This window comes from Lontra canadensis, unplaced genomic scaffold, assembly GCF_010015895.1.
Source record: "Lontra canadensis isolate GAN:19392208 unplaced genomic scaffold, GSC_riverotter_1.0 scaffold8, whole genome shotgun sequence".
NCBI classification, from domain to species: Eukaryota; Metazoa; Chordata; class Mammalia; order Carnivora; family Mustelidae; genus Lontra; species Lontra canadensis.
The window spans coordinates 4,914,625-4,927,092 of NW_022631002.1; the positions used below are offsets into that span (position 1 = coordinate 4,914,625).

At 43.1% G+C, this 12,468-nt stretch overlaps 1 protein-coding gene across 2 annotated transcripts in view; it reads right to left on the bottom strand.

Annotated features, from left to right (window-relative positions):
* Positions 1–12,468, bottom strand: part of CDH13 (cadherin 13) — a 975,207-nt gene that overhangs the window by 256,914 nt on the left and 705,825 nt on the right. The gene's annotated exons all lie outside the window — the stretch shown is intronic.

Below are 12,468 nucleotides of genomic sequence, written 5' to 3' on the forward strand. Positions count from 1 at the left end.
GAGAGGTCCTTTCTCAATAATAACAACGATAAAAAATAACAACACTCATCACGTACACACATTTTCATACACTGGGCTCCTGCCTGGCCTTCACTTTCCGTGCAGCAGCCCATTCACTCTGCAAAACAACCCTGCAAGTTTGGTACCGGCATTAACGTCCCCATTGGACAGGTGAGGAAACAAAGGCATGGAGAAGACTTGCACAAGATCACAGAGTAAGTGAGCTGCTGCCACACCCCAGGGGTCACCGGTTATCCCCTGGCACCACGTGCAGATGGAGGAAGATGTGAGAACGGGATACTAAGCCAAAAGACGTCAAAAGAACAGTTGCTAGAAGGGAGATGTCAAAAACTAGAAATCTGGGCTCATAGAGACTAAAGGAGAATGGATTTCTATTTTTTGTTTGTTTCAATGAGAACTCAAGAATGACTAACAGCTCTCCTATGTATCATAGAATATATGTATTATAGTCATTGTCACAACCCTAGTTACGTACCTTACATCAGGAAGCTGGTGTCTTTTGACCAACCTTCCTCCAAGTCCCTGCTCGCCTCTGCTAACCATAAGTCTGATCTCTTTTTCTGAGTTTGTTGAGTTTACTTGTTTTTTTAGATTCCAGATATAAGGGAGACCATATACCACTTGTCTTCTTTGTCTGACTTCATTCCAAGGACCAAGTTGTTACAAATGGTTGGAGTTCCTCGTTTTTTATGGCTGAGTAATATTCTGGTCTGTGTGTGTGTGCACACATGTGCACGTGTGTGTGTACAGATTTACATCTTTATAGATCTACATATGTCTCAAACTTTATCCATTCATCCACTGGTGGACACTGGGGTTGTTTCCATAACCTGGCTATTATATATAAAGTTCCCTGAACATGGGGATGCAGATATCTTTTCCAGTTAGCTTTTACTCCCTTTGGAAGTGGGATTGCTGGGTCATATGGTAGTTCTGGTTTTAATTTTTTGACTATCTTCCATCCTGTTTTCTGTAGTGGTTGCACCACTTTGTAATTCCACCAGTAGTGCACAGGGCTTTCCTTCTCTGCACATTGGCAATGGCATTTCTCATCTCTTGTCTCTCTGATGTGGCCATTTTGACAGGTGCAATGTGATATCTCATTATGGTTTCAATTCACCTTTCATTTCCCTAATAATTAATGATGTTGAGCATCTTTTCGTGTACTTGTTGGCCTTCCTTTAACTTCTTTGGAGACATGTCTATTCAGGTCCTCTGCTGTTTTAAAAAAATTGGGTTATTTGTTTTTTGTTATTGAATTGTAGAAGTTCTTTATATATTGAGAATATTGACTCCTTACCAGGTATATTGTTTGCAAATATTTTTCCCCATTCCATTGGTTGTCTTTTCACTTTATTGAAGGTTTCTTTTGCTGTACAGAAGCTTTTTAGTCTGATGTCCTCCCACTTGCTAATTTTCTTATTTTGTTGCTTGTGTGCTTAGGTATCCTATCCAAAAAATCATTACCAAGGCCTGTGTCAAGCAGCTTTATTCCTGTTCCCCCCCGCCCAAGCAGCTTTATTCCCAAACCCCCGCTCCTGGCAGAGTTTCAAGGTTTTAGGTCTTACATTTAAGGCTTTAATCCACTTTGAATTAATTTCGGTAGGTAAAGATAGGAATCCAGTTTCATTCTCTTACATGTGAACATCCAATTATTCCACCATTTACTGAAAAGACTGTCTTTTCTCCACCAACTATTCTTGGCTCCCCTGTCAAGAATGTATTAGCTGACCCCATATGTGCTTGGGATGATTTTTGGGCTCTTGATTCAGTTCCATTGGTCTGTTTTTATGCTGGTATGATATGGCTTTGATTACTTTATCTTTATAGTGCTTGAGATCAGAAAGTGTGATATCTCCTGATTTGTTCTTTTTTCTCAGAATTTCTTTGGTGGTTATTATTATTATTATTATTATTTTTGTGGTTCCATACAAATTTTAGATTTTTTTCCTACTTCTGTAAAAATGCCATTAGAATTGTGATAGGGATTGCACTGAATCTGTAAATGGTGTGTGGTAGTATTAGCATTTTAACAATATTCATTCTTCTAATCCATGAATATGGGATACCTTCCCATTTATTCTCTTCTATTGTCATTGATGTTTTGTAGTTTTCAGAGTAGAGATCGTTCGCCTCCTTAGTTTAATTTATTCCTATTTATTGTTTTCAATGCTATTGTAAATGGCATCATTTTTTTTTCAGTAAAATTCAATGTTAGTGTAGAGATGCTACTGATTGTTGGTTGTTAGTTTTGTACCCTTCAACATTGCTGAATTCATTGATTAGATCTAACAGTTTTTATTTGAGTCTTTAGGATTATATGTGTGTGTATACACACACACACACACACACACACACACACACACACGTCATCTGCAAATAAAGATAATTTTACTTTTGTTCCCCATTCTGATATATTTTATTTCTTTTTCTTGCCTGATTGCTCTAGCTAGGACCTCTGCCAACATGTTGAGTAGGGTGGTGAGAGTGGGCTCCTTTGTCTTGTTCCTAATCTTAGAGGGAAAGCTTTCATCCTTTTACCATGGAGCATGATGTTACCATGGGTATGCACATATGACTTTATTATGTTGAGAAATGTTCTTTCTATGCCCAATTTGTTAATAGCTTTTATCATGAATGGATGTTGAATTTTGTCAGATGCCTTTTCTGCATTTATTGAGATGACCCCATGATTCTTTTCTTTCATTCCACTAGTGGGATGTATTACATTGATTGATTTGCATATGTTAAACCATCCTTACATCCCAAAGGTAAATCCCACTTGATCATGGTGATCCTTTTAATGTGCTGCTGCATTCAGTTTGCCAGTATTTTACCGAGAAGTTTTGCAAACATATTCATCAGGAATATTGGCCTGTTTTCTTTGCTAGTAGTGTCCTTTTCTGATTTTGGTATCAGGATGATGCTGGCTTTGTAAAATGAGTTTGGGAGTGTTCCTTTCTTTGTTTTTTTCTTTCCTCCCTCCCTTCCTTCCTTTTGGGTTAGAGTTTGAGAAGAATTAGTGTAACTCTTCTTGAAATGTTTGGTAAAATTCACCAGTGAAGCCATTTGGTCTTACACTTTTCTTCTTTGGGCGATTCTTCATTACTCAGTTAATCTCCTTACCAGTAATGGGCCTATTTAGATTTTGGATTTCTTCCTGATTCAGTCTCGGTAAGTTGTCTGTTTCCAAGAATTTTTCCATTTCTTCCAGGTTGTTCACAGCAGCCTCTTCTAGTCCTTTGAATTTCTATGGTATCAGATGGAACATCTCCCTTTTCATTTATAATTTTGTTGATGTGGGTCATCTCTATTCTTTCCTTGGCTACTTTAGCTAATGGTGTGTCAAATTTGTTTATCTTTTCAAAGAACAAACTCTCAGTTGGCTTAACTTTTCTGCTGTTTTTCTGTTCTCTGTTCCCTTCATTTCTGCTTTAATCTATATTGTTTCTTGTTTCCTGCTAACTTTGGATTCAGTTTGTTCTTCTAGTTCCTTAACGTGTCGAGTTGGATTACTTGGGATCTTTCTTGCTTCTTAAAGTAGGCACTGATCGCCATGATATGAAATTCCCTCTTAGAACTGTTTTTCTGGGCAGCGGGGGTGGAGGGTATCCCTGGGTGGCTCAGTTGGTGAAGCATCTGCCTTTGGCTCAGGTCATGATCTGGGGGCCCTGGGATTGAGCCCTGTGTCTGGTTCCCTGCTCAGGAGGGAATCTTCTCTCCTTCCCTCTCTCCCTCCCGCCTGCTCAGGCTCTCTCTCCCTCTCAAATAAAGAAAAAAATCTTAAAGAAAAACAACCCTGGTTTTTGTTTTGTTTTTATACACAGAGTGACATTTACAGAGCAAGTACCTTCCCAAACAGTCAGCCTGTTCTGGCTCTGTATCCGAGCTGTGCCTGGGCCTGAGGGACGCAACACAGACGTGCACAGGCAGGACAGCCGGGTCTCTTTTCCCACTGGGCGGGACTTCATGATTCCTGTCTGTCGGTGGTTTTTCTGCTGCTGCCATCAGGTCTTTACCATTATCCTCATCACTTACGTTTATTGACCATCCTCTAATCTCATGTCTCAAAGAAACATCTAGGGCACCTATCCCTGATGGCTTGACATTCTAACTGGGATGCCAGCTCGTCGATCAGTATAGATCACTGCAGACATGAACTGCGCCAGGGCTGGATCATTTTGACCCAAGACACGTAAGTAACGTGAGACGCAGGTGAACTTGGAAGCTGAAGCCTGCAGAGCACACACACTTTGCCCTCAACCTCTCTTCTTGACACTCTGAAATGAACCCTCCCTTCCCCCTCCTGAGGAGGACCCAGCGCTGGGGCTCTCCAGCCTGCACTCCTTCTGTAATCTGCTGTCTCTACTCTTCATGCGCTGCTTTGCCAGCACTGATGGTCTACAAGTTACCAAGTCCCGTGGCCTTCCTTGGGCTCTCCTTCAGGCCTTTGCTGTCTCAGGAGCGCTGCACCAATTCACCCCTCCCCCCGAGAACCCTCTCCTCTGTTCCTTCCGCCCTCCTGCTCCCTTAAGTTCATCTTTCCCATCTGGCCCTTCATTCAGGAATTGGTCTATCTCCTTATTCTTTGCTCTATCACTTTTCCCTGGAAAAACTTAGCCTTATTACAAATAATGATGAGGAAGAGGAGGAGGAGATTGATAACACCGATTAAGAGTCATTGAATGTTTGCCAGGAGCCAGGCACTCTTTCAGGACGACCCATGGAATAGTCATCGCAGGTCTCAGGGAGGGCACGGATACCCCGCCCTCTTCACACACAGGGAGATGTGAAGCTCAGAGATGTTAAATAACTCGTTCTGGGACACACAGCTAGGAAAGAGCAGGCCAGGAGTCTGGGACTCCAGAGGCTGCACGTCAACTGAAGGTGCTGCACAGATGTGCTGCCCCCTTTTCTGACTCCTGCTGCTCCTCCGAGCTGGAAGACAATATCCTCGTTCTCTGTGTTTGCACGCCTAGCTGCCATTATGGTGTCCACACACCGACGTCTATTATTTTCCTGATTATTTGCAAACGATCCTTTCCCTGCTGACTTCTCTGTATAGCAGTGACACCACAAATCTCCCACAGCTTGTCTTGGACCTTGACATTAAAAAAACAAAAAACAAAAACAACAAACACACCAAAATTTGAACTCACTCAGCTGCATTATGCCCTGCACACAGGCAGCCTCCTTCCTATCATTTTCCCTTGGAAATATCTGCCCTAGGCAAACTCATGTCATAGCATGTGAGCCAAAGGGTCCCCTCCCCAAATGGGACCCTCCTTGCTTCCAAGGAGAGAACTGGGGTCTGGGGCCATGGAGCCACCTGCGGGGACCATAGGGTCGATCGACATGAGGGTGAGATTTTGGATCAACACACTTCCTCTGGGAGCTTCCTAAGAGATGGGACCCGTCGCACTCATGTTTGTGTGTTACTCGAGGCTTAGTGCAGGACTGGGCGCACAGTAAGTGTATTTGATTTTTGAGAACTGTCTGCTTCAACTTCTATGACCACCTTTATCCCGCTATTCACTTGGAATACTGCGGTAGCCTCTTGGCCAGTCTGCCCTGTCTTCACACTCCTCTTCCTGGACACGGACAGGAGACCGATTTTCCTAAAGCTCTGATTTCATCTCAACGACTCCTGCTCAAATGGTATTTATGTGCCCATAGGATGAAGGGCAAAAACCCCTTGTCTGGCATCAGCCTTTCCCACAGTCTGGCTCCATTTTAACACAGCTGTTTCTTCCATCTAACTTCTTATGACACAAACCAGATTACCAGATTTTTTTTGTGGGGCAGTAGGGGCTTGCGGGGATGGTGGTAATGAATTAAAAAAAATTTTTTTTTTCTTCCTTACTTCTTAACCCCCTTTAATGCAGGTATGCAGCCACCAGGTGGCAGTAATGTATCACCAAAGAATGGGCTGTCGCTTGCCCATTGCCAGACTCGGTCCACCCTTCATTTAAAAGTCCTAACAGCGTAGCTGAAAAACTTAGGGCAGGATTTGTTACTTGAACTCATAACAAATCCCTCTGTGGCTTTTCTTGCAGCATCCAGAGAAAACATCTTCGCTAATTTTCATGTTCTGCTCCTCTTCTTCCTCTGAGAAGAGAATGATTTAAACTCTGAGGCTGGGAATGATTTAAACTATTTTGTACAACTGGAGGCATGGGTCTCAGACACTCAGTGGCAGAAACTGATGTCAACAAGCCAATTCCATTAAAAAAGGCTTGGTCGACTCATCTATCTCCAAGCCCTGAGTTCTAAATTTAGTTAACGTACTTCCTTGTGTATTTTTCCACCTAATAAAAATATTTTTGGAGGGAGGGGGAAGGAATAATCCCTTGGCAAACTTACAGTTGCATTTTTGCATCAACAGGCACGGACATCCATGAACTGAAGCCTGGGTCCATTTGCAGGAATCATGTTCCTACTGCTTCGGTGTCTCCCCACGTACCCATATCAACGAAGACTAAGATTTCTGAGTTCTATTTCTAGACTTAATGCTCCTCCCTGCCCTCCTGCTGACAATTTTTGGGATGCTTACAATAGCTTCTAACTGCAGAGCTTAGAAATTTCAACCATTCAGTTTTATTTAGCCAAGTGATGAAGGCATCCACTCTGAATTCTAAAGGCGAAAAGAAAGCAAGTGCAGACAGGGGAGAGGAAAAACATGGTTATCTTTATCTCCAACAAAAATGTGTGGGGGAGAAATTAAAGCCAAGTGTGAAAACTCTTTGACCCCTTTGTGGGATGTTCATGCAGCTGGGGAAGGTTATCCATCCTGAATCTTGGCCAGGAGATACAGTCGTCTACTTAATGATACAGAAGTGTGTGCAAATTGAGGTCAAGTGTGAAAATGGCAGGACCTGATTTCCTAGGCCAGAAATTCATTTTAGGGAAAACTTAGGGAGGCTTTCCAAGATACCTTTTTTCCTTTCCATATAACAATGACTCAACTGGGAGAAAATGATGCAGGGTTAACCTTGAAAAAATTATTGAACTTCTCTTAGCTTTAGTTTCTTCATCTGCAAAATGGGAACACTGTTACCCATCTGTTGGTGTTGTAAAGGGTTTAAATGGGAAAGCAGGAGCTGGCCTGGAAGGAGTTCACACATGTGGACCTAATCAGATTCCACTGCTATGGAAAATATTAGTTTGAAAATTAAATAAAGGATATAAAAATATAATTAATCCCAGAGAGGCAAAGCCTTAATTAACTAGTATGGTCTCATTTGAAACAATCCCAGCCTCTGGATTAAAACCATGGGTGAGCACTGCCGGCATTTCTTAAGAGCTTTCATTTCGTACCTGAAACCTGGGGATAGAGGTGTTTGGGGAGTTCACGGTGAACTTCTCTTTTTATCAAGGAAAGCTCTGACTCACTGATTTGGAAACCTGGATGTCTCCCCACACATCACGGACTGCGATCACCATCTCTAGGGACTCAGGGTTCTAACTACCACAGACACTTAAAAAGCAGCTAATAATTCATCAGAATTTTTTAGGCAAAATTTCAGGCAAAAATAAACACAAGCATAGTCTCAACAGAACGGAATATTGTGAATGAAACTGAAATGATGCTGGCAGACGAGACTCGAGACTCGGACGGTTTAGGCACACTTCCCAATCGATCTGCTACTTGAAAGCACTGCGTTTCAGACCATTGCTTTTTATTATTGAAAACAGCACCCCTGAGGGCAGGGACGAGGACCAGGATAATTCCCTGGGGCACCGTCAGACTATCAAGGGAAAGTGCACAATGAGGTAGGCAGGAGCAGGACTCTGGGGCCCCATGGCCTCGTGGGGAACCCCGGCTCTGCCACTAACCAGTTGCGCAACATTGGAAACATCATTTTAACCCATGGGTCAAGATTTTAAAATTCTTTCCAGGGGATCCTAATGTACAGTGAAATGTAAGATGTATTATCCTGGGGCAAATTCTTTAATGTCTCTAAGCCTCAGTTTTTCCATCTGTAAAATGAGAGAATCACAGCATATAATGTACCCCATATAATGGTGCTGAAGCCTGGATGAGATAATGAATATTCAGTGCCTAGCCTATGACCTGAGACACCATAAGGGATAAATAAACAAGCCTCTACCACCACTACCACCACCATCATCATCATTGTCACCACCACTGTCATCACATCAGTAACAGCAGCAGCAGCATTGTTATTAGTGACTTCATTACTGTCATCCTCACCATGACCATCACACCACCATCACTTCCATCACCATCATTACTACCATCACCATCACCACCACTATTACCACCTTCAACATCATTACCATCACTACTATCATCACCACCATCATCATCATCACCATCATCACTGTCATCACCACCATCATTGTCACTGCTGTCATCTTCAACACCATCCCCACCACCACTACCATCACTATCATCACCACCAACATCATCATCACCATCATCATCATCACTGCCACCATCACCATCATCACCATCACCACCATCATCATCACCACTGTCGTCATCATCGTCACCAGCATCACCACCACCACCATCACGATCATTGCCACCACCATCATCACCACCACCATTATCTACTTCTACAGGAGGTGCCATCGATTCCCTTAGGGAGCCCTTAGAATGCTTGGTACTCAACATGTTAATCTTGAATTCTTGGTTCTTTTTTACATCCTTTGGGAAAAGTGAGTTACTAGCAATCTATAAAAAATCCTTACGGGCTAAAAATGTTGATTTCACTCAATTTAGGCAACAAATGTTTAAATTAAACTTTTTCATACCATGCTACATGTACCGAAAATGTGCTGCTCATGATGGTCATATCTGCAGGTGTGGTGCTGCTAGCTTGCTCCTTATGTGAATTCACTTGGGGCCCTACAACCTGGGGTTGAAGAGACCACCGACCACTTTCACAGAGGGGTGGCCTGAACAGGGCTGAAGGCAGTGTAAAGGCAGACAGAGCTCCATCAGCCATTCTGAGCATTCATGTAGGAGTAGGTCACCCACTATATCAAATTCTCAGCTTTGGATGAATTCTTTTTGCATTTGGCATGGAAGGTGATAAGTATTTTCGGAGCTATTTTTCAGTTGCAGGCTTCAGTCTGCTTAGATGAAATATGCAGATTGAGCCTTGAACAGCTGTAGCACTCCAGAGTGGCTGGTATTTTGGTGGGCCTTATTTTAAAGTCTCCGACAGTTCAATCTCACTAAATAATTCAGCTGTTTAGGAAAAGCCATATGATCTTAAAATAAGTCCCTGAAGGTCAAGTATACAGGTTGAAATTTTATTTGTGTGTGGGTGTGTGTGTGTTGAGTAGCATTCGACAAAATAATAAAAACGTCCCTTGTAATAGCTCTTCCTTTACATCTTTGAATGAAATTACCAAATGCACATCGCTGGCTGTTCATTTATAAACATTCTACATCTTCTCCACGCATCTCTGGCAGAGTATTAAGCGAACATCCTGATTTCACTGTTCCCAATGAAGTTAGAGATTCTAAGGAACAATTTCAGAATGCGGCTCTAACTTGAGGTGTCACTGATCATTTGGAAAGCTCTTTGTTACATATAGCCCAGGAAAATACAAGCCTCATGTCATGGAAAAGCTGAAGTATTGACTTTATAAATCTGTAAAGAAAAGGCAAAAAAAAATGCCATGTAAAAGTTTTCCAGGACAAAACTGAATCTCGCTCATCCATCATCAGTCGCTTCAAGGTGACACGCAATCCAAGAGCAAAATATTTGCATCCAGAAAGATACTGGCCAAGGATTTCTTTGTGCTCATTGAAGATGGGTGTTGTGGCTAAATCATCAGATTGAGAGCTTTGAAATAGTTATTCATGGGGGCGGAAGGTAGGAGTTGAGGTGCTTGGGTAGATCTCATCCAAACTCACGTGAAACCCTACATTCTTTGAGGCTGATGGGATGTTAAGATCTGTCTAGTTCAAATGCCTCCTTGACCCATTTTACAGATGAGAAACCAAGGCCCGGAGACGATAAATCATGTGTGTCCATTAATGCATTCAATTGGTAACAAAATCAGAGTTAGGACAGAGGTGGCTTTGGGGCATGGAGAGGACACGCATCAGAGCTGGCCTGTGTATTCCTTCAACCTGGCTGACAGTCTAGGTAGAGCCATTTTGGTTGTACACACAAAAAAATTGGGCTTCTACACTGTGATCTGACCCCTACTATGTGACCTGATCCAAATCCCTCAAACTCTCTCAATTCTAAACCCTTTATATGTAACATCCCACTACCAATCCCCACATCATAAGGATGCTATATTATTTAAATTCTACATTTATTTAATTTTTTTTTAAAGATTTTATTTATTTATTTGACAGAGAGAGATCACAAGTAGCAGAGAGGCAGGCAGAGAGGGAGGGGGATGCAGGCTCCCCACTGAGCAGAGAGCCCGATGTGGGGCTCGATTCCAGGACCCCAAGATCATGACCTGAGCCAAAGGCAGAGGCTTAACCCACTGAGCCACCCAGGTGCCCCTGAAATTCTACATTTAAACATTCCCTAGGCAAAGTCTAGTATGCAGTAGTACTGAACAAAGGTGCATGCATGGACTCATCCCTTTTGATGCTCTAAAACATTCTCCCTTGGACAAAGGCGTAGGGAACCTAGATTTTCCAGAACTGATCATGAAATCTGCTTGGGTTCCGGCAGGCCCTCCCATACTCTGCAGACACGCCGTTCCCAGTTTTGTGGAGGAACACACAGGCGTTGACCATCCCACTGCTCACCAGCTCCTGGTGGCAGCCTTGACATCGGAGCCCTTCCCGGACAAGCAGGTGCCTAGCTAGGTGCTACCGGTAGTGGTAGCCCAACTCTGAAGAAGAGCCTGCAAACATTTATGATACATTTGTCTCATGTATCGCAGGAGTTCTTCATATTCCTTTCTGAAAATTTATAAAAGACCAGGGACCAAAAAAGTGAGGAGTAGAAAGCACTCATGAGGCTCCTGGGTGCTCAGTCGGTTCAGTGGCCAACTCTTGATTTCAGCTCATGTCGTGATCTCGGGGTCGTGAGATCGGGCCCCATATTGGGCTCTGAGCTGAGTGTGCAGCCTGCTTGGGATTCTCTCTCTCCTTCACACGTGTGCCCACGCTCTCTCTCTCTCGCTCTCTCTCTCTCAATAAATAAATATTTTTTTTAAAAAAACCACCCATAATTCCACCACACAGTGAAAGTCATGCTCATATTTCAATAGAAACAGAAGTTTTATACAGATTTGACAAAACAGGTGCTGATGTTCTTTTGTCAGTTTCAAATGCGTTGTGCAGTTTCTCTCAAGTGGTTAGTAATCTTTTAAGTGGATGTGTACTATTTCACAATTCACATATTCTGTTACTCATATTATTGCGCAACGGACGGAGCATGATTACGCACCAAGCAGAACAGGGAGGGGCAGCTGGTAGAACCAGACGGGGTAGACCAGAAGACTAATGGCCATGGAGTCATCACCATTTAACTTGTTTCTTATTAAAAGCACTTCCTTTTTAACAAACTGATTTTTCTGGTTATAGAAATACTTTTCTGATGAAAGAGCAGATAATAACATTGCGACATGCATCTCTAAGTGTACTATGCGGTTGAATTCCTAGAGGTGTATCAAAGAATACACACGGGTTTGGGGAGGTTGATGCTGGGAAGGCTGGTGAGGGTATCCACCCTCCCAGTAGGTCATGGTCACAGTCCACATTCCCTTCCTTGGCAAACACCTCCAGGTAGATAATTAAGGAAGGCTACACAGTCATGCTGGAAGGACACCAGGACTCCTCTCCTCCCCTTATGATCTCTCTCCTGACTGTGCCTTATCATAAGAGAAACTTCTAGTGCATAATTCCCTTCCCCCAATATAGTGAGTCCCCATTTTCACAGTGCAGGGGGCAAGAGGAGGTAGGAATATTCTGGGGCTTGGCCTCTGCTTGTCTCTTTCAGCTCTGCTACTAACTAAAAATTTATATGTGGGCAAGTCACTTCGTCCTGGTCAGGGCTGACTCTCCTCTGTGTAATGGAGAGGACTGGGTCACACCAATAATCAAGTACCTTTCAGTGTTATCAGTCTAAGAATCTATGGTTCTGTGTCCCTACATGCCAATCCTACTGCATGTTAATGATGAAAGCTTTGTTTCACTTCCAGTATCCCCTCTCTCCTCCCTCTACATTCCCCAACCATTTTCCATTCCCACACAGGGAAAATGGGAATTTTCTAGGATCGGAAATCATCTCAAGCTTTCTCCTCACAAATAAAAGCCATACCCCCTACCACATCCTCCCCGCCGGGGTCAGCCCCACTCTCCCTATTGGGTACTTTGTTGATAGAAAACCACGCTGGTGTTCAAGCTCTTTTTCACTTAGAACCTTTACAACGTCATTCCCCCTGCCTGGCATACTTTCCCCCCAAGACCTCCCCTGGGCTAAGCTGTATGGG